At 37.3% G+C, this 18,880-nt stretch overlaps 1 long non-coding RNA gene across 2 annotated transcripts in view; it reads left to right on the top strand.

Moving 5' to 3' along the window:
* Positions 1-595: 595 nt before the first annotated feature.
* Positions 596-18,880, top strand: part of LOC129047526 (uncharacterized) — a 28,993-nt gene continuing 10,708 nt past the window's right edge. For both annotated transcript variants that reach the window (XR_008509265.2, XR_008509266.2), the window contains exons 1-4: positions 596-647; positions 1,991-2,136; positions 13,905-14,024; positions 18,101-18,265. This is a non-coding gene — a long non-coding RNA (uncharacterized LOC129047526). The remainder of the gene's footprint in view (positions 648-1,990; positions 2,137-13,904; positions 14,025-18,100; positions 18,266-18,880) is intronic.

Here is an 18,880-nt window from a genome sequence, read left to right as displayed (position 1 = left end):
ATGCAGAATAAAGAAAATCAATCCCAAAAGAATTTACACTGAATTGTCCATTTATGTAATGTTTATGAGCAAAACTAATCTAAACTAATGATATTAGAGGTCAGGATATGAATTACCCTGAGAGAAGATAGTGACTAAATGGGGGTGTGGGCATGTCTTCTGGGGTATACGTGATGTTGTTTCTTGAGCTCAGAATTGTTTGCACGAGTATATTCATGCTGTAAACATTTATCATGCTCTACACTTTTGATGTGTGAATATTTCTGAATATATGTCATACTTCAATAAAAAGTTTGATTTTCTAATTATTCTTTTTATGCAGCTTCTCTATTGGCAGAAAACTCTTAATATATCTGTGAAATACATTTTGATTTCTTTTGAGGTTCATACTTGAAGTTTCTTTGCTCAAATTCAGCATTAAAAATACTTAGAGATTCTCTGCACCACATTGATGTAGGTATGAGTTTGGCTCTGCCATCGCTATTGAGCCACTTTAAAATTGCTCCCCAAGGTCTCTCTCTTATCTCTTTCCAACTCCCTCAGAAAACCGTTAGTGACGTTGGAATCTAGGCAGTTGCACAACCTTTTTAATGTCAGTCTTGGAATGAAGACTTTATGCATCACTAGCTGTGTGCATGTATAGTGAGGTAAAATTAATATCCTCTGTGTTGTTTAGTCTATATTTCACTGGCTGGCTGCCTAGAATGACTAAGGAAACTGCCTGTAAAGTTACCCCTTCCCCTCAAAAGAAAAAAGAAAAGGCAAACTCTGGAATTACTTTTACCAAAGGGAAAATAATTAAACGACTTAAAAAAATAAACAAAAGGAGAAAAGGGAGTCATGCTCGTAGATTCCTTTTTTCTCGAAAGGAAAAGTGCTTCATTCAGGCATAGTTGTAGTCAAGCCAAATTGTCACCATGCTCTGGTGATTTACAAATTGAGGGCTGATATTCACAGGCAGTGCCTGTCTCACTTCAAATCTTAATGCAAAGTTAATTGTATATCCTGCGTTATGTTCTACAGCATTTCAAGTGATATTGATGACACTAATAATATTATGTAAGGCAATTCTCTGAAAATCCATGAATACACCTTTTAATTAATCTGACCTTTGGAAGGGCTATGGTCCTATTATATACTGTAAAATAGCTCCGTGTAAATTAAGTTCTGTGTGTGTGTGTGCAGCTACTGTATACATACTCAATTACTAAATGTCAGGGAAAAGATTAAAATGTATTTTCCTCATAAACTGTTTTCAGTCATTGCAGTGCCTGAGGAGAAATGATTCCCTCTTCTGCTGACCTCCCATATAGTTTCCAGAGACCTAAATTTTCTTCTTTTGGGAGGTTACATTTTGTATCTTGTGTACACTACAGCTTTAAAGAGAAAAGAAGCTTCCTTGATGTTTGGAAGAACGCTATACATGTTTTATTGTTTTATATCCTCTGATTATTGGCAGCAGTTTTGTTTGAGGTTTCTACTGTCCTCCTTTATCCATCAGATGCTTAGGGACACCTTTAACTGATGCAGCAAGCTTCAAATCTTAGCATGAGCTGTTTCAAAGAAGGTGCAATTTAGGAAGCATAGAGCTTAAAGGAAGAAGGTACATTACTAGAATTAGAAGTACAACAAGGAAAAATACATGCTTGTTATTTCACATTGAATGACATTTAGGTCTGCAATCTTCAATGCTGGAATGAGATATTTTGTTCAGACTGAACCTAAACATGTCAGACATTAATACAATTTCCCTGCTCACTGAGACTAGATATACATGTAGGCTCTAGGAAACCATAACAAGCTGTTGCCTTTCTCTCTTGAGGTAACCCTCCTGACTTTGCAGGCTGACTTCCCATGCTTATCTGATGGTTTACTCATATGTTCCCAATACTGGAAACACTTTGTTCCCTGCTGGTGTTTCCCCTTCTGGCTCTCCAGATGGTTTTTGATCTTGTGTCTCGAAGGATCTCTCTTTTTCTTCTCTCACCAGTGACCAATCTACAACTCAAGGGCAGATTGTTTTGTCCTTCCCTCCATTTAGAAACTCTTCACCGGCATGTTGCCTCCTCAGTTTCTTGCAGTCTAGTCCTGCTTTGTGGGCTTTCAAGACTTACTGAGCAGCAATAGTGTAACAACGTGAGTTCTGATGCCAGCTGCCTGCATTCAAATCCTGGTCCTCTGCTTACTAAAATGGCAACTTCAGACAAGTTCCTTAACATCTCTTTGCCTAAATTTGTTCATCTGTAAAATGAAGCTAATAATATCATATATGTGGCATTTTTGAATGGATTCAATGAAATAATACATGCAAAAGACTTAGAATGATGTTATGTATATAGCAAGTAGTCAGTGAATATTGCCCTTTACCATTTGATCACCTTGGTCAATAATCCAAGAGCATCTAAGCTTATAATATTTTGAACTCTGTCAGTATAATAAAATCTAGTATGTAATATAGAGCATATGTTTATCCAAGAACAGTACAAATAACTTCAGGAATATTAAAGACTAACGATATAGAAAGTACGTTTGGCAGGAACCATAATGACCAAAGTCTAAGAGTAGGAGGAGAGGGTAGCAAGAGAAATGGTGATCCTGACTGCTTTCTATCTTCTCCAATATCATCATTCTAGCAGGAGACGGTGGCTCATGCCTGTAACCCCAGCACTTCGGGAGGCCGAGGTGGGAGGATCACTTGAGCTCAGGACTTGGAGACCAGCCTGGGCAACATAGTGAGATCTCACTACTAGTAAAAATCAAAAAAATTAGCTTGGCATGGTGGCACACATCTGCAGTCCTAGCTACTCACAGGCTGAGGTGGGAGGATTGCCTGAGCCTTTGAGGTCCAGGCTGCAGTGTACCATGACTGGGTCATTGCACTCCAGCCTGGGCAAAAGAGTAAGACCTGACTACTCTGTGACACAGTTATCTTATATATATGTGAAATAAAAATAATAAAATAATGTTATTATTCTGAGAATGATATCTAATAACTCAAAAGAAATACTCATTGCCTACATACCCAGATTTTCTTAAAACATACTGTAAATATTTATTAAATTTTACTGTGCCACGTCTTGTGTGAGGGACTTAAGGTATTCAAGGGACTCAGAGTCTAGTAGCAGAGACACATGCCCTACTTTCCTACCTAATTTAATTCCAAATATAGTGTGATAGAGACTTATAGAAAGGTATGGAGGCTAGGCGTGGTGGCTCATGCCTGTAATCCCAGCACTTTGGGAGGCTGGGGCAGGCAGATCACTTGAGATCAGGAGTTCAAGACCAGCCTGACCAACATGGTGAAACCCCGTTTCTACTAAAAATACAAAAAATTAGCTGGGCATGGTGGCGGGTGCCTGTATTCCCAGCTATCTGGGAGGCTGAGGCAGGAGAATTGCTTGAACCTGGGAGGTGGAGGTTGTAATGAGTTGAGATTGTACCACTGAACTCCAGCCTGGGCCACAGAGCGAAACTCCGTCTCAAAACAAAACAAAAAGGTATGAAGCAATAGGGGGTTAGGGAAGAATTTTTTATTCATACAAATTTATGAGGTACATGTGCAATTTTATTAAATGCGTAGGTTTTTTTTCTTTTTCCTTTTTTTTTTTTTTTTTGAGACGAGTCTTGCTCTGTCACCAGGCTGGAGTGCAGTGGCGCGATCTCGGCTCACTGCAACCTCCACCTCCCGGTTCAAGCGATTCTCCTGCCTCAGCCTCCCGATTAGCTGGGATTACAGGCAGGTACTACCATACCCAGCTAATTTTTGTATTTTTAGTAGAGATGGGGTTTCACCATGTTGGCCAGGATGGTCTCCATCTCTTGACTTCGTGATCACCTGCCTCAGCCTCCCAAAATGCTGGGATTACAGGCGTGAGCCACAGCGCCTGGCCACGTGTAGATTTTCATGGCGGTCAAGGCTTTTAGGGAATCCATCACCAAGTAATGTACATAGTACTCACTAATTTCTCATCCTCCTCCCTCCTTCCGCCCCCTCACCCTTCAAAGTCTCCATTATTTGTCATTCAACTCTCTGCACAAATGTGAACACATTTTATGGCACCCACTTATGGGTGAGAACATGCAATATTTGTCTTTCTGTGTCTGGCTTGTTTCATTTAAGTTAATAACCTCAATTTCCATCCATGTTGTTGAAAAAGACATGATTTTATTCTTTCTTATGGCCGAATAATATTTCATGGATATATATGCCACATTTTCTATATCCATTCATCTGTTGATGAACATTTAGGTTGATTCCATATCGTTGCTATTGTGAAGAGCGTTGTGATAAACATATGAGTGTAGGTATTATTTTGATGTATTGATTTCTTTTCCTTTGGGTAGATACCCAGTAGTGGGATTACTAGAATGAATGGTACTTCTATTTTTAGTTCTTTGAGAAATCTCTATATGGTTGTTCAGAGGAGCTGTACTAATTTACATGTCCACCAACAGTGTATAAGAGTTTTCTTTTCTCTATATTTTCATCATCATCTGTTATTTTTTGTCCTTTTGATAACAGACATTTTGACTGGGGTAGAGATGATATTCCATTGTGGTTTTCACTTACATTTCTCTGATGATTAGGGATGCTGAGCATATTTCATATGTCTTTTGGCCATTTGTAGGTCTTCTTTTGGAAAAAGTCTATTCGTGTCCTTTGCCCAATTTTTAATGGGATTATTATTATGATTTGTTGTTGCTGTTGTTGAATTGTTTAAGTTCTTTTATATTCTGGATATTAGTTCCCTGTTAGACAAATAGTTTGCAAATATTTTCTCCTATTCAGCAAGTTGTTTCCTCACTCTGTTAATTATTTCTTTTGTGGTGCAGCAGCTTTTAGTTTAATGTAGTCCCATTTGACTATTTTTTTTGTTGTTGCCTATGCTTTTGAGGTCTTAGTCATAAATGCTTTGCCTACCCCATAGTCTACAAGGCTTTTCCCTAGGTTTTTTTCTCATATATAGTTTCAGGTTTTACATTTAAGTCTTTAATCCATCTTGGGTTGATTTTTGCATAGGTGAGAGATAGGGGTCTAGTTTCATTCATCTGCATATAGCTATTCAAATTTCCCAGCATAATTTATTGAAGAAGATTTCCTTTCCCCAATATATGTTATTATCAGCTTTGTCGAAGATCAGTTGGCTGTAAATATGTGGCTTGATTTCTGAGTTTTCTATTGTGTTCCATTGATCTGTATGTCTATGTTTATAACAGTATCATGCTTTTTTGGTTACTTTAGCCTTGTAATATGATTTAAAGTCAAGTAATGTGAGGCCTCCAGCTGTGTTCTTTTTTTTCAGGATTGCTTTGGCTGATCAAGCTCTTTTTTGGTTCCATATGAATTTCAGAATTTTTTTCTAGTTCTTTGAAAAATGACACTGGTATTTTGATAGGGATTGCCTTTAATCTGTAGGGCAGTATGGTTATTTACTTACTTTTGAAGAACGAGTCTCTGTCACCCAGGCTGGAGTGCAGTGACGCGATCTTGGCTCACTGCAACCTCTGCCTCCCAGCTTCAAGCGATTCTCCTGCCTCAGCCTCCCGAGTAGCTGGGATTACAGGCACATGCCACCAGGCCTGGCTAATTTTTGTATTTTTAGTAGCGATGGGGTTTCACCATGTTGGCAAGGGTAGTCTTAAACTCCTGACTTCAGGTGATCTGCCTGCCTCAGTCTTCCAAAGTGCTGGGATTACAGGCATGAGCCATGTGCCTGGCCAGTAGGGTCATTTTAACGTTATTTCCAATCCATGAGCAAAGGATGTTTTTTCATTTTTTTGTGTCATATATAATCTCTTTAATCATTTTTATAGGTTTTTTTTGTAGAGATCTTTCATGGTTGTTTATTCCTAGGTATTTTTTGTAGATATTATAAACATGATTGCCTTCTTGATTTCTTTCTAGCTAGGTTGTTACTGGTATATACACACACTACTGATTTTTGTACATTGATTTTGTATTCTGCAACTTTACTGAATTCATTTTGCAAACCAAAGAGTTATTTGGTGAACACTTTAGGTTTTTCTAGACATAAGATCATATCATCAACAAAGAGGAATAATTTGACTTCCCCTTTTACAATTTGGATGCCATTTATTTCTTTCTCTTACGTGATTGCTCTGGCTAGGACTTTTAGTACTATGTTGAATAGGAGTGGTGAAAGCGACCATCTTTGTCTTTTTTCAGTCCATAGAGAAAATGCATTCAACTTTTCCCCAATCAGTATGATGTTAGTGGTGGGGTTGTTTTACATTACCTGTATTATTTTGAGATATGTTTCTTCTATGCCTAGTTTGCTAAGGGTTTTTATCACGAGGAGATGTTGAATTTTATCAAATTCTTTTTCTGAATCTATTGACATGATCATATGGTTATTGTCCTTGATTCTGTTTATGTGAAGTATCACATTTATTGACTTATGTGTGTTAAACCATCCTTGCTTCCCTGGTATAAAACCTCATTGACCATAGTATATATGTTTTTTTTGATGTGCTGTTGATGGGATTGCTATTTTGTTGAGGATTTTTACATCTATGGTCATCAGAGATAAAATAGTTTCTTTTCTTCTTGTGTTCTTGTCTGGTTTAGGTATCAGGGTGATACTGGCATCATAGCATGAGTTAGGAAAAGTTTCCTCCTCCTGGACATTCTGGAACAGTTTTAGGAGGACTGGTATTAATTCTTCTTTGCACATTTGGTAGAATTTGGCTGTAAATCCATCTGGTCCTGATATTCTCTTTGTTGAAAGATTTTTTATTACTGATTAAATCTCTGTATTCATTATTGATCTGTTCAGGTTTTCTATTTCTTCCTGATTCAATCTTGGGAGGTAGTACGCTTCCAAGAATTTATCCTCTAGGTTTTCTAGTTTGTGAGCATAGAGTTGTTCATAAAATCTTTTGTGTTTCTGTGGTAGGAGTTGTAACATCTCCTTTTTCATTTCTGATTTTTTCTTTGATCTGTTCTCTTCTTGGTTAGTTTAGCTAGCAGTTTATCTATTTTGTTTATTTTTTGAAGAACCAACTTTTCTTTTTGTTGATCCCTTGTACTGTTTTTGTTGTTGTCACCTCTATCTAGTTTTGTTCTGATCATTATTTCACTTCTGCTAATTTTGGGTTTGGTTTGTTCCCTGAGGTGCATCGTTACATGGTTAGTTTTTTATTTTTATTTTACTTTAAGTTCTGGGATACATGTGCAGAATGTGCTGGTTTGTTACATAGGTATACAGATGGTTAGTTTTTAATCTTTCTACATTTTTGATGGAGGCATTTAATGTTATAAACTTCCTTTTTAGCACTGTTTTTGCTGTATCCCAGAGGTTTTGGTATGTTGTTTCCAATTTAAAAAAAAAAATTCATCTAAATTTCTTTGTAGGCCTAATAGTCATTCAGGAGCATGTTGTTTACTTTCCAGGTATTTCTATAGTTTCCAATGTTCCTCTGGGTATTGATTCTTAGTGTTTTCATGTTGTGATCTGAGAAGATACTTGACATGGTTTTGGTTTTTTACATTTGTTGAGACTTATTTTGTGGCTTAAGATATGGTCTGCCTTAGAAAGTGTTCCATGTGCTGATGAAAATAATGTGTATTATGCACTTTTTGGGTAGAATGGTCTATGTTTGTTAGATCCATTTTGTCTAAAGCCCAGTTTAAAACCAATGCTTCTTTGCTAATTTTCTGTCTAGATGAACTGTCTCATGCTGTAATTGGGGTGTTGAAATACTATTTTATATTGATGTCTCTCTCTCTCTTCAGTTCTAGTAATATTTATGAATCTGAGTGCTTCAGTGTTGGATGCATATATATTTAGAATTGTTATAGCCTTTAGCTGAATTGATATTTTTATCATTATATAATGACCCTCTTTATCTTTTTTTTGTTTTAACTTAAAGTCTGTTTTATCTAATATAAGCTTGTCCTGCTCACTTTTGGTCTCCATTTGCATGAAATATATTTTTCACCCCTTTACTTTCAGTCTAAAAGTGTCCCTACAGGTAAGATGAGTTTTGTAAGCAGCATAGAGCTGAATCATGTTTTTTTTTTTTAATTTTGTTCAGCCAATTTATATGTTTTAAGTGGAGCACTTAATCCATTTATGTTCAAGGCTATTATTACTATGAGAGGTTTTGTTCCTTTCATATTGTTAATCATTTTCTATTTGTCTTATAAATTATTTCTTTTTCTCTTACACTTTGTAATTGTGGTTTCAAATTCTGTAGTGGTGCCATTTGATGCCTTTCTTTTCCTTCTTTGTGTGATTGTTTTACCAGTGAGTTTTATACTTTCATGTGTTTACATGATGGTAAATGTCCTTTTGATTCCAAGCTTAGGACTACCTTGAGCATTTCTTTAGAGATGCTCTAGTGGTGACTAATTTCCTCAGCATTTGCTTATTTGGGAGTTTATTTCTCCTTCACTTATGAAGGTTAATCTCATTGGATATCATATTCCTTACTGCCAGTATTTTCTTTCAGTATGTTTAATATATCATCCCATTCTCTTCTGGCCTGTAGGGTTTCTGCTGAGAATGATGGAGCTTCCTTTGTAGATACCAGCTGCTTTTCTTTCGCTGTTTTTAGAATTAACTCTTTCATTTTAACTTTAGACAGTCTAATTTTAAAGTGCTGTGGTAAAGTCCTTTTTGCACAGTACCTGGATATCTAAATCTCTTTCTAGACTTGGTAAGGTTTTATCTATCATTTATTAAATTGCTTTTCTAAATTTTTTATCTTTCTTCAGGTTGGGATACTGATACTTCATAAATTCAGTCATTCTATATTGTTTCAGATACCTCAAAGTCTCTGTTCATTCTTTTCATTTTTCTTTATTTTTGTGTAACTAGGTTATTTCAAAAAACCTGTCTTCAACTTCTAAAATTATTTCTTCCACTTGATCTAGTCTATTGTGGAAGCTTTCTAATGTATTTTGTATTTCCATCAATGCATTACTTAGTGTCAGCGTTTCTGTTTCAGTTGTGGAATGCTCAGGACCCTGGATTTTGTGCTTTGTCTCCTAGTGGGAGCAAAGCCAGATGGAGCCAGACTGGGTAGGCTTGTGCTCAGACCTCCCAATGGTGATTGACTGTACCAGCGATAACAGACAAGGGAAGGACAATCATCAGGTACTTGGCAGAAAGCTCAGGTGAGGGGTGACAGTTGCTTCACTGAAGTCCTGGCAAGGGGAAGGTGGGGCCATCCCCAGTGGCCACAGTCTAGAGCAGTATGTGGGATATGTGAATCTCTCTCATGTCCTGGTCCTGATGGGGCTTGCTCCTCAGTCCTGGCTATTGCAACAGACCTAGATTAACCATCAGACCCCACAGTCCATCCCTATATCGCAACTCAGCCCTTGGCCATAGGAGCCCCTGCCCAGCTAGAGACCAAGCTTCCATGGCAACTGGAATCCTGCTCAAGTCTCAGGGGTGGGCCCCACTTCCCAGCATCTGGTGGCTGCTGCCAACACCACAGTTCTGGCTGCAGAAGTTCACTCTGCCCTTGTGCCCAGTTCTGTAAGCAGCAGACCAAGTTTCCCTAATGCCTAGGACCAGTACTATTAGGATCACAGGACAGTGCACAGTCTGTTAAAAAGTTACAATAGAAAATGGTGTCTTGCCCATGGAATACTATGCAGCCATAAAGAAGGATGAGTTCATGTCCTTTGTAGGGACATGGGTGAAGCTGGAAACCATAATTCTGAGCAAAGTATCACAAGGACAGAAAACCAAGCACCTCATGTTCTCATGGGAACTGAACAATGAGAACACTTGGACACAGGGTGGGGAATATCACACACGGGGGCCTGTCGTGGGGTGGGGGAAAGGGGGAGGGATAGCATTAGGAGAAATGCCTAATGTAAATGACGAGTTAATGGGTGCAGCACACCAACATGGCACAGGTATACACATGAAACAAACCTGCACGTTGTGCACATGTACCCTAGAACATGAAACTATAATAATAAAAATAAATAAAAACAAACAAAAAAAAAAAAAAAAAGAAAGTGGTGTCTTGCTACAGCTGCTTAGGTTTCATAAAGGGAGTGGGACCTAAGGTATGTTCCCTCCCTGGGGCGGTTCCTTCTCGTAGTCTCCCAGCAGCTCCCTAACTTAGATTTAGGATTTGGGAGGGCCAAGATGCTCTCCCACAGCCTGGACTGCACAATCCTCCAATGGGAATGTGGACCACCGAAAGACTCTCACTCACCCTCTCCCCAGATAAGACAGTCACTCCCAACTCCTAGTTGTTTTTGGCCAAGCAGGCTGCCTGTTTTCCTTCTCCTTCCTCATTTTTGGTGTTTCCTGTTGCTTTTCTGTTGCATTTCTTTGTCCCTCTTGGATAATGTATTCAAAGTGTGATCGTCTACACACTATTTTGGTTGTTCTAAGTGGATGAGATGTGCTTGCAATGTCTCTCGTCAGCCATCTTGACCTCTATTCCTGACAACACTCATTCACCATCAGACTATAACTTTTTAATAATCAGTAGGATCTGTCTCTCCCCTTTACTCTCAGTATTACCATCATTATTCTGGTCACAGGGATTGCGTTAGGGATGAGAAAGTTCCAAGCCATGCTAATGAGTTTAAATTCTGAAAATTTCTAAATAACTTTTGGAATAGAGGCAGCCAGTTTTCCATTGTGATAGGGAAATGCCTCTCACCATTTTGCTCCATATCTCAGGACAAGGGAGAGACTGCCTTCAAAAGAAGTCAACTGAGTCAAGATAGGAAGGGAGAAACAGAATCCTAATAACAACACTCGAGTCTCTCAATCTAGCCATCACGAAGAAAACCCTAGGTGAAATTTGCCAGTACATAAACAAGGAATTTTTCTTTTCTTAAACAATTTTGAATTGGGTTTTCTGTCACGAACAGGGCTGCCTAATACAGAGACCTACTGATAAAAACAAAACAAAATAAAACAAAACAAAACAAAAACCTTTCCTTGCTTGATCTCTAAGCTTAGTTATTCTCTCTCTCTCTCTCTCTTTCTTCTCTGTGTCTCTCTCTCTCCCTGAAGTTTGTAGGATTCCTGTAGTAGTAAAACCCCTTTCCTGTTCTGTGACTTTGCTGATTTTTTCTCAGTTACTTTCCATCACTAACACATAACTATGCCATCTTCTCTTGCCTATCTACAGGTCTAGGGTATGAAAGCATTGGTGGATGATGCAGGAAGTGAGTGTTTGGCAGACAGTCTCTGCTCTAAATCAGATACATACTTCTCATACTTCTTATTAGTGCATTAATCACTTTGAGCATCTTATTGCTCACTTATCAATTATAATCACCTAGTTCGTTTCTCTTCTCTATGTTATCACCTGCCTATCCATAGAAGCTTGAGTAGGGTGTGTGAAGTAGTAAGATTCAGACAATAAGGATTATAGTGGCCAATACCCTAAGTTGTAGTATGTGAATGTTTTCCAATGACACCTGGTATATAGATACGTCAAAGTGGCCATAATATGTTCCCAATCCTAAAACGAAGTGAAAACAAAACAAAACAAATAAACAAAAGTAGCAACTCGATCACAAGAATTAGAATTTAATGCTCTGAAGAAATGATACGTTTTGAAAAATGAGTAAGGAAGGGTCTCTCAGAACAAGGATATCCAGATAGATTTTGTTGCATTTTTTCTACATCACAGTAGCTGCTTTAATTCTTACTTTAAACTAGGTAATCTAGAACAAGTCTCTGAGCATCAATTCAACATATCTTCTAACATGCTTCTACAGCGTTAGCACACAACATTGCACTTAGAAGGCTATAAATCGATATGTTTAATTAGTATATACCTTCATGAGTGAACATATGAATGGATGCTTATGATGATTATTGTCTCCTGAAAAGTTATATACTCTCTCTCATTTTGTTTTCAACGATTCACAAGGTCTTTTTTTTTTTTTTACCAAGTTTTCCTAATCATAACTATCCAACGTGCCAAGAGAATACCTGACCCACGATTCTGATTTAATTTCTTTTTATGATGCAGATATTTATCCAGAGATTTTCTGGTCAAAAGTCACAACTTTATCATAAAGCTGATATGTATATATCTGTCCATTCTCCAGCTGTAGTTCATTTTACAAAGATTATGCACACATATAAGTGATAAAACATGGCATATAGTTCTGATTTCATTGTTGCATATCAAGAAGTACATGGCAGTCTGGGGCTGGGTGCGGTGGCTCACACCTGTAATCCCAGCACTTTGGGAGGCCAAGGCGAGTGGATCACGAGGTCAGGAGATTGAGACCACCCTGGCCAACACAGTGACACCCTGTCTTTACTAAAAATACAAAAAATTAGCCGGGCATGGTGGTGGGTGCCTTTAGTCCCAGCTACTCGGGAGGCTGAGGCAGGAGAATGGCATGAACCCGAGAGGCAGAGCTTGCAGTGAGCCAAGATCGTGCCACTGCACTCCAGCCTGGGTGACAATGCAAGACTCCATCTCAAAAAAATAAATAAATAAATAAAAAATAAAAAGAAGTCCATGGCACTCTGACATTACATACAAACAGCAACAACAACAACAGTGATTCTTGGCCCTCTCTATCACTAGACATATACAAAGTATATGAGAAGTGATTTGCTAAATTTTGATCAAAATTAGCTTTAACAGAATATGACATAATACCAAATAGGATATCATCTATCATTTTCTACATGACTCAAATATTCCACTTCCTTTTTCACTTAGAAAATTTAAAAAATATAATTTCTGTCTTTTCTTATATTTGTATGCCCTTCTCCTCTGTCAGCCAGCCCTAATTTGCTAAAGTGTACAAAATATAACTTACCTCTTTGTCCAAAATATGCTTACTATAAAAATAACAGCCAAGAGTCAAGATGCTTTTAGTGCCTATTTAATTCAGTATCTATATTTTAAAGAGATTGGAATGGATTTTTAAAAAACAAAAACAAAACAAGCTGTTTAATATGCTCAAATTGGTTTTTGTCCCACTTTATTGTATAATATAATCTCGATCCTAATCTATTGTATCATTAAATGTACAACACTGAACAAATCAATTTGTTTCTGAGACTCTCAATTTCCCCATCTAATAAACGAAGAATTTCTAAAAATGTCCTACTAGCTATATCTCTCTATGACCCTGAAATTTAGAAAAAAAAAGTACTCTGTTTTTTTAAAAAATGGTAATTTAACTATATCCTTTGACCCTATTTAATTCCACTAATTTGAGAAATCAATCTAGCCTGAAGTAATAATCCAAATGAAAGCAAGAACCTGGCTGGGTGTGGTGGCTCATGCCTGTAATCCCAGCACTTTGGGAGGCCAAGACGGGCGGATCATGAGGTCAGGAGATCCAGACCATCCTGGATAACATGGTGAAACCCCATCTCTACTAAAAGTACAAAAAATTAGCCAGGCATGGTGGCAGGCGCCTGTAGTCCCAGCTACTTGGGAGGCTGAGGCAGGAAAATGGCGTGAACCCGGGAGGCGGAGCTTGCAGTGAGCCGAGATCACGCCACTGCACTCCAGCCTGGGTGACGGAGTAAGACTCCGTCTCAAAAAGAAAAAAAAAAGAAAGCAAGAACTTACATGCACACAGATGTTTACCATATTGTTCTTTATAAAACCCCAAAAGAAGGAGGAAGTAAATATTTGAGGACAGGAGAATGGTTAATCGAATTAGGTGGCATCCTCAACAGACTATTTTACAGCTGTAAATGATATTTAAGAAACAACAAAAATTTTCTTATATTAATTGAGAAAAGCAGACTTTCATATTGTGTGTATTCTATGGTTTCATTGTGTGAAAATGTATATACATGCAGAAAATGGCTTGAAGGAATCATAGAGTTTATTCTATTTTATTAGAATGATGAGAAATATTTTTTAATAGTCCAGATCTTCTGTGATATTATTTTCATATAAAAAATTAGTTCCCAGTTCTTTCTTCAAGGGGCATACTGTTTCCCTTTCTGAGAAAATAACTGATGACCCTCCAAGACTTGAGAGGAGTGACCTGAGTTTAGGAGATAGTAGAACCCACCTAGATCATGGTGAGTACTCTTGAGAAATCTAAATATGCAAATTAACTTGGTAACAGGTTTTGAATCTCTCTAGCTGATATTAGAAATGAAAGAAGATATAATCCAAGCTCACAAGTTTACAGTTTGGAAGGGGAGACAGTTACACAATTAGCCAATCACATTATGGACCATAAAATAAGAACTAAATTAGAGATGCATACATCATGCTGTAAGAGCACAGAAATTTAAGAAATGGTGGGGAGATTTTTTACAGAGAAGGGAGAATATGAAGGAATTATAGATAATACTGAAAAAAATTAGAGTGGAGTATGGGAAGGGCTTTACAGACAGAAGGGGTAGCACAAAGAAAGAAAAGGAGACTGAAACTGTCTTTATAGTATAAAACAACCAATGGTCCTGTGACTGCTCTAAGGAACCAAAAGGGAGAACTTAACTGTTAGCTAGACAAGAGTCTATTTGTGATAAGCCTTGTAATGTCATGTTAATTTAAAGTTTAGGCAGTGAGTAGCCATAGACATTTTGAAAACCATGGACAGATCCCAGGAATTCAAGGTTGTTTAATATTTGAAAAGCATTCAATGCAAAACCTTATTTATACAATACAGAACAAAAACCACGTGATCATGTCAATAGACATAGAAAAGACATTTAACAGAATCTAACATCCTTTTATGATTTTAAAAAACATTCAGAAAACTAGAAACAGAAGAAAAAAATTTTAAATCTCATGAAGGACATGTAGGTTAATATTACACTTAATGAGAAAAGGTTGAAACTTTTCCCCTACAATCAGGAGCAAGACATTGAAATCTGCCCTAGCTACTTCTATTCAACATTGTGTGGTGGGTCTAGCTGTAGAAATTAGGTAAGTAAAAGCAATATACAGCATCCCAAATGAAAAGAAAGAAAGAAAGAAAACTATCTCTACTTGAATATGACTTGATCTTGTATATAGAATATTCTAAAAAATCCACCAAAAAATTACTCAAACTAATGAACTAATAATCAGAAAGGTTGAAGTATATAAAATCAATATACAATAATTACCTGTATTTCTCTGTGCTACCAATGAATAATAAAAAATGAAATTAAGGAAAAAATTCTTTCATAATAGCATAAAAAATGATTAGGAAAAGACCTTATCCTACTTACTTACAAAGTAGTGTAAGACTTGTATACTTAAAGCAACAAAACATTGTGTTGTGAGAAATTAAACTTTTAAATAAATGGAAAGACATCCTATGTTTATGTATTGTAACATTTAATATTTAAAATATAGAAATACTCCACAAGTTTATTTACAGATTTAACAGAATCCCTATCAAAATCCCAGCTGGATTTTTTCAGAAATTGATAAACTGACCCTAAAATGTTTCTGGAAATCCAAAGAACCCAGAATAGCCAAAACCATGCTTACTAAGAAGGTCAAATTGAAAGACTCACACTTCCCAATTTCAAAATTTACTACAAAGCTATACTAATCAAGAATAGTGGTACTGGCACAAGAATAGCTATTTAAATAGAATGAATTAAAAGTCTACAAAAAAAGAAAAACAACAACAACACCTCACATTTGGTTACACTTTTGTTAGTTGACTTTTAACAAGGGGTTATAAGATAATTCAATGGGAAACAAAGTCTTTGCAACAAATGGTGCTGGGACACCTGTATATCCACATGCAAAAGAATGGAGGAGAGCCTCTATGCCACACGTACACAAGAATTAATGTTGATCATGGATTTAATGTAAAAGCCAAAAATTATTAAACTTTAGAAGCCACCTTAGGTGTAAAATCCTTATGACCTTGGGTTTGGCAATATATTTTTGCATGCTACACCAAAAACATTAGCAACAAAAGAAAAATTAGATATATCTGGTTAAAACAAAAATTTTGTGTTGCACACTGTAACATCATGATAGTGAAAAGACAACAAATGAAATGGGAGAAAACATTGGCAAAGCATGTATTTGATGAGGAACTTGTATCCGGAATGTATAAACGACTTGTAACCCGGTAATAAAATGACAAGCAGCCCAATTCTTAAAAGTTGGCAAAGGATCTGAATAGACATATCTCTAAAGAAGATATACAAATGAGCAACACATGCATGAAAAAATGCTCAACATCATTAATCTTTACATAATCCAAACCACAATGAGTTGAGTTACTTTTCCACATTCGTTGAGATGCCTCTAATCAAAAAGACAGATTAATATTAGAAAAGATATGAAGAAATTGGCCAGGCGTGGTGACTCATGCCTGTAATCCCAGCACTTTGGGAGGCCAAGGTGGGTGGATCACGAGATCAGGAGATCGAGACCATCCTGGCTAACACGGTGAAACCCCGTCTCTATTAAAAATAGAAAAAAATTAGCCAGGCGTGGTGGCGGGCACCTGTAGTCTCAGCTACTTAGGAGGCTGAGGCAGGAGAATGGCATGAACCTGGGAGGCAGAGCTTGCAGTGAGCCGAGATCGCGGCCACTGCACTCCAGCCTGGGCGATAGAGCGAGACTCCCTCTCAAAAAAAAAAACAAAAAACAAAAACAAAACAAAAAAAGATACGAAGAAATTAGAACCCTTGTACTTTGCAAATGGAAATATAAAATGGTGCAGCTGCTTTGAAAAACAGCATTATTTTTTGTTTCTCAAAAGATTGAACATAAACTTCCCAGATAGCTCTGCCATTTCATTGCTATGTATTTACCCAAAAGAACAGCTGCTTCCCAAAAAACCTGTACATGAATGTTCATAGTAGTATTATTCAAAATAGTCAAAAACTGAAAACAACCCAAATGTTCAACTGATGAATGAATAAATAAAAGGTGGTATATGCAAGGCAGGGGACGGTGGCTCACACCTGTAATCCCAGCACTTTGGGAGGCCAAGGTGGACAGATCACTTCAGCTCGTAAGTTTGAGACCAGCCTGGGTTACATGGCAAAACCCTGTCCCTAAAAAAAATACTAAAATTAGCCTGGCATGGTGTTGCACACCTGTAGTCCCAGCTACTTGGGAGGCTGCGGGGATGGCTTGAGCCCAGGAGGCAGAGGTTGCAGTGAGCTCATATCATGCCACTGCACTCCAGCCTGGGCAATAGAGCCAGACCTTGTCTTAAAAAAAAAAAAAAAAAAAAAAAAAAGGGGTGGCATATGCATACAATGAAATATACTTAGCAATAAAAAGTAATAAAGAATTGATACATGTTATAACATAGATGAATTCTGAAAACATGTGAAGTGAAAGAAACCAGTCACAAATGACTACATAATTGTATAATTCAATTTATATGAAATGTCCACAATGGGAAAATCTACATAAAGTAAAGTAAATTAGTTTCCTAGGGCTGAAGGGAGGGAAGATTATGAAGGAGGGAGGGAGGGAGGAAGAAACTGCTAATGGGTATACAGCTTTTTTTAGGGGTGACAAAAATATTCAAAATTTAGATTGTGGTAGATGCTGCACAATCCTGTGAATATACTAAAGACTATTTAAAGTGTCCAGGGAATTGGATACTTTAAATGGGTTCTTTATATGGTATGTGAATTATACTTTAAAAGGTATAACTTTTGTAGTTTAATATATCAAATCATTCTGGAACTTAAATTCCATAAGGTATTCCTTTTTTTTATTTTTATTTTTAGATAGAATCTCACTCTGTCACCCAGGCTGGAGTGCAGTGGCATGATCTCAGCTCACTGCAACCTCCACCTCCCAGGTGCAAACGATTCTCATGCCTCAGCCTCCCAAGTAGCTAGGATTACAGGCACGCACCATTATGTCCGGCTAATTCTTTGTATTTGTAGTAGAGATGAGGTTTCGCCATGTTGTCTAGGCTTGTCTTGAACTCCTGAGGTCAGGCAATCCACCTACCTCGGCCTCCCAAAGTGCTAGGAATACAGGCGTGAGCAACTGCGCCTGGCCTCCATAAGGTATTCTTTAAAGCAATATAACAATCCTTAATGCCCATTTTATAAGGTGAGATATTACATGTTTTGCAATTAGGCAAACTTAAAATGAAAATGTCTAGGTGTCAGTTTAGAAATCTATGAAGGGATAAAAAAGTTTTTCCAAAATTCTTTTGTAGGTCGTGCCAGCAAATCCATGTGAATGCCACTGGATTAAAAGAAGGAAATTTAGTTGAATGGTTACTACCCTCATTCACAGGAGCAGTTATCAGCACTTCCATTGAGGCAATGGCAGTGGGAAAAGGAAGGCAAATATTTATTTACCCATCCATAAACTCATAAAAGTAGGTAATCAAGACATGCTTATTAAATAAACCTTGGAAGAAACAATGTCTGAAGCACTCCACAGTATATGGCTCATTATCCTACACAGAATATTGCCACAGGACAAGTTATTTCATGTTTAGAGCAGAAATGAAATGTGTACATTTTCACAAAATCCTAGATTTTCTTTTTAGTTTTTAACTTTCCCTCCTGCCTTAGCAATATTTCACTTTGTTCCCTAACAAGTTGTAAAGCGGACTGTTTAAAGATGGTTGTTACCTTATAGGTAAGATGTGGATGAGGAAAAAAAAATGGGTCTCAAAGGAAAGGGACTAGATGATGGTTTTACTCAGATTATTTTTAGATTGAATGTGTCAGTTCTCAAATAAGGGAGACCCTGTAAGAAGAAAATTTATTTTAGAAGGGGGTGGAAGAGAGCCTTGCTATTATCATGACCTCTCGTTAGTCATGGGTAAACTGAAGGAATTTCTGACTACCCAGGGCCTACCTCTCCAATTGTAAGTCAGTGACAAAGCTCTGTTCTTCAAGAAAGCATATCAGGGGGACTTTGTTTAGGAAGTGAATCATCCCAGGGAATAGAGGTGTGGATGTTGCTTTCTTAATGTGCAAGTAGG

This window comes from Pongo abelii, chromosome 7 (genome assembly GCF_028885655.2).
Source record: "Pongo abelii isolate AG06213 chromosome 7, NHGRI_mPonAbe1-v2.0_pri, whole genome shotgun sequence".
Classification (NCBI taxonomy): domain Eukaryota; kingdom Metazoa; phylum Chordata; class Mammalia; order Primates; family Hominidae; genus Pongo; species Pongo abelii.
The sequence above is the reverse complement of the archived record's forward strand: the minus strand, read 5'-3'. Positions and strand labels throughout refer to the sequence as shown.